The 4,518-nt window shown below is 40.3% G+C and overlaps 1 pseudogene; it reads left to right on the forward strand.

Moving 5' to 3' along the window:
* The first annotated feature begins 233 nt into the window (after positions 1-233).
* On the forward strand, positions 234-1,376 carry LOC114083938 (ribonucleoside-diphosphate reductase subunit M2 pseudogene; annotated as a pseudogene).
* Positions 1,377-4,518: the final 3,142 nt, after the last annotated feature.

Below are 4,518 nucleotides of genomic sequence, written 5' to 3' on the forward strand. Positions count from 1 at the left end.
AACTGATATAGCCTTCATAAGAAATAGTATGGAGTTTCCTCAAAAAAAAAATTAAAAATTGAACAACCAAATGATCCAGCAATTCCACTCTTGGATATAAAAGAAAAATCTGAGATGCACTAAACATAATCATAAAGGCTGGTAGATTGAAAGTGGAAAAGATAAGGGAAGGCTCTGGGTCCTGCTTAGCCATGTTGGTCACTGCTGACTCCACCTCTGCCACCGCCACCACCATGCTCTGGGTCTGCCCCCCACTTGCCATCATCGCAGACCAGCAGCAGCTGCAGCTCTCGCAGCTGAAGGGGCTCAGCCTGCCCGACAAGGAGAACATGCTCAGGCCCTCAGACAACCGACTTCCTGGCCAACAATACCACTAGGAGGATCTTCCAGGATCCCCTGGAGCCAAAACTAAAGTTCCTGCCCCCAGCGTGGAGGATGAACCACTACTGGGAGAGAACGCCTGCCACTTGATCATCTTTCCTGTGGAATACCATGGTATCTGGCAGATGTGTAAGAAAGCTGAGGCTTCCTTTTGGACAGCCAAGGAGGTGGCTCTTTCCAAGGACAATCAGCACTGGGAAGCCCTGAAGCCTGAGGAACAATGTTTTATATCCCACGTTCTGGCTTTCTCTGCAGCAAGTGATGGCATAGTAAAGGAGAATTTGGTGGAGCGATTTAGCCAAGAAGTTCAAATTACAGAAGCCGCTGTTGCTATGGCTTCCAAATTGCCATGGAAAACATACATTCTGAAATGTATAGTCTCCTTATTGACACTTACATTAAAGACTCCAAAGAAAGGGAATTTCTCTTCAATGTCATTGAAACAATTCCTTGTGTGAAGAAGAAAGCCATTGGGCCTTGTGTTGGATTGGGGACAAAGAGGCTACCTATGGAGAACGTGTTGTAGCCTTTGCTGCTGTGGAGGGAATCTTCTATTCTGGCTCAAGAAACGGGGACTGATGCCTGGCCTCACATTTTCCAATGAACTTATTAGCAGAGATGAGGGTTTACACTGTGACTTTGCCTGCCTGATGTTCAAACACCTGCTGCACAAGCCATCAGAGCAGAGAGTAAAAAAAACAATTATCAATGCTGTCAGGACAGAACAGGAGTTCCTCACAGAAGCCTTGCCTGAGAAGCTAATTGGGATGAATTGCACTTTGATGAAGCAGTACATTGACTTTGTGGCAGATAGGCTTATGCTGGAGCTGGGCTTTAACAAGGTTTTCAAAGTAGAAAATCCATTTGACTTTATGGAGAATATTTCACTAGAAGGGAAGACTAACTTCTTTGAGAAGAGAGTAGGCAAGTATCAGAGGATGGGAGTGATGTCGAATCCAACAGATAATTCTTTTACCTTGGATGCTAACTTTTAAATGAACAGAAGATGTGCTTTTATTTGGATGACTTTTTCCCCCTCCCTTATCACCTACCCCCCATCCCCCCAAATCAGCTAAAATGCATCCACCAGCTACCTCAGAATCCTTGTTGGCTTTTGCAAGCAGCTGTCCAGCTTCATAGCACTAATGATGATGATCCCGGCTTCCAAGTGAGGGACCCTCAAGCAAGCCTGCCCCAGCAGGATTGAACATCAGTTACAACCACCAGACAGTTAAGGTGTCAGTCTCACTGCTACAAAGAAGACTTTAAAGTTTACTTAACTAGTTTGTAAATAAAACTGGCACTTTACACACAAATGATCATTGTATTGTCAAGGGAAAAGCCTGATTAGTTTGGTTTCTACAACAAATGCAAAGTGTTGTATTTACCACTAATGGCCAATTCAAAATTCACTAAACAACTAAAGTTAAACTTCTGTTGACTCATATGTAATTTAGATTTTGTTTTCTTTAATGAACTGAAGTATTCAATAGATTTTTAAGTCAGTCCTGTGCATATGTAGACTTTAGTCAGCTGGTGCCAGGAGAAGACAATTGGGGTATTTTATTCTGGACCCCAGATACGGTGTCAGCATGTCTTTCAGGTCAAAGAGCTTCTAACTTAAGTCACTGGGAATTGAGATATGATTTGGGTGACTACTAGTGACCCAGTGACATATGAGGAACAGTATCATTGTTTCTCAGATTGTACTTTCCTCAATTTCTACTTGGTATGAAAAGACTTAAAGGGCCTTTGAATTTAAGATGCTATTATGACTTTTCAGGTCATCCTTAGACAAAGTGACCTGTCTCAGCTTTTCTATTAATAGTGGTGAAACCAGAACTGAAATGGGCTCTCCTAGATGTTGTGTTTATTTCTAACTTTGTAAATAGGTACTGTTGAGACTTGATCATTTTTACCTGACTCTTTAATTATAAAATATGTTTTACCCTATGTCTATTTAAGTTTTATTTGTTTTGGGGAAAAAATCACCCAGTATTATCTTGAAGACATTGTTCTAACTATTCTAACATTTGCCTAAATATGAGCATCACCTGGTGAATTCTTTAACCAGTAGGAAATCAGTGCTGGTAGGTTCTATTAAAACATGTTCCATTCAAATGTTAATTTCAGGTAGAGGTATACTTAACAGCCAGTTTAGATCAATCTACCTCTGGAATTAAAAAACCCAAGGCGTTACACAGAAGATGGTGCATGACTTGTATTGATCTTTGGCCCTGTTTGTTAACTGATTGGGTTGTGTATTAGCTGACTATTTGTCAGTTTCCTTTTATTGTATAGTCTTTGAAATCCTATGAGACTCTTGTATCTTAAATTATTGTTCCTTAAAGTTAATAAATTCAGGTTATATTGTCCTGAGAGAGAGAGAGAGAGAGAGAGAGAGAGAGAGAGAGGGAAGTTAATCAATGAACATCTATGGGCCAAAGCCAAAGAATAGACTTTCACTTTCCCAAATATATGAGTTCCCACCAGAATCCCCTATGAAGTTCCACTTACAAAAATCTAAAGGTTTGCCAACTTGAATTTCTAAACTATTCAAAATCCCCCCTCCCCTGCACATTCAGCAAACCAGCTCCAAAGATTTTTGAAACACTTGGTCAGGTTAGTCATGGCAACAACTTTGCTTCCTGGTACCAATTTCTGTTTTACTCAGCTTTTTTCTGTGTGTGTATGAGATGAGGGAGCCTGAACCACTCCATTTTTCTTACAAAGGGAAAGAGACCCTGTCCACTTAAAGACATGGTCCAGGGACACTGAATCCTCATCATTCTCCACACACATCCTCATATTTTCTGATTTCACAGTTTAATGCATAAACCTAAGACTCTCTATCACCCAGTTCCTTCATTCTTTCCCCACCCTGGGATGGCCAAGCAGCTTTCCCCCATATCAGCCAAGCCACAGGTGCTAGTAATTGGAGAGGGCTCAAATTAAATGTTCATTTTTTAAATAATTTTTTTCTCTAAATCTCTTTTAAAAATATGTAATCGGTTTCTTCTTCTCAATTTTCTGAAATATAATTTGATTTTTGTAATAAACTCCATTCTGTTACCTTATAACCTCACTTATTTTTTTTCTTTAATTTTCATTTTGTTTTGGTTTTGTGACTGCTTTTTCCCCTTTCAAACAAGCTAAACAGAATAAAAACAAAAATGATATTAGTCAGAACATGTTTACCCATTTGTCCCTTTGTCTACTTTCTCTATAACAAATGAAACTGGATTATTCATTAATTTAAGTTGCTTATTTATTTTTATTTGCTATTTTTTTTATTGTTGCTGCTGCCAATCTTATTATGAGGGCCTCTCTAGGGGAATGTAAATTCTGTGAGAATAAGGTCCTTCTTTGTATTCTTATCAATGAATGATTATGACACAGAATAGATGCTCAATAATTTTTTTTTTTACAAATGAATAGTTATATAAATTATGTGGGAGGCCATCCTCGCACATGATTTGAGTTACCTCCTTGGCTGGGTGAGAGGTGCTTAGGGACAGCTGTGTCAGAGCTTTTCCCACCCTTTTCCAGGTCCAAGGGCTTGTCTGTGCAGAGGCGTGTCTAGCCACTACCCTGAAGAACCAACTGTCACCCCTGACCTTGGGATGCTGCCCCCCTTAATCTTCATTGGATGGGATTTTCCTCAGAATTTTTTGTTCCCCAATAAAAGTCCAATCCCTGGCATGTTCTCTCTCTCTCACTAGCCTCTTCAGTAAACCTTGATACCACAATAGGTGGCTTCAGGCTGGAGCTGGGAGGAGCCATCCAGGAGCTGGTTTTAAAGGTAATTGGAGTCTTGTCTCTTTAATTTAAAACTCCCTAGTGGTTCTCATGATTCGTACCTTCTTTCATGAAGCCAGCGAGGGTCGAGGGCTAAATAATTAGTTTCATCTATCTACTGAACTGGTCAGAGATTTTTGCTTGAGATCTCTGTAAGTTAGCATGTGGTGGTGACTGGGTCCCAAGGCTTTCCTCACACATGTGGCTTGCCTGGAGCCTCAACAGTGTGGCAAGAGTGGTTTTCCCAAAAGGACTATTTTTCAAAGAGTAAAGCAGAAATACAGAATGATTTGTCAACATGTTGGAGGTAGTCCACTAGTGGAAATAGAACTGAAGTTT

This window comes from Marmota flaviventris, chromosome 3 (genome assembly GCF_047511675.1).
Source record: "Marmota flaviventris isolate mMarFla1 chromosome 3, mMarFla1.hap1, whole genome shotgun sequence".
Lineage (NCBI taxonomy): Eukaryota > Metazoa > Chordata > Mammalia > Rodentia > Sciuridae > Marmota > Marmota flaviventris.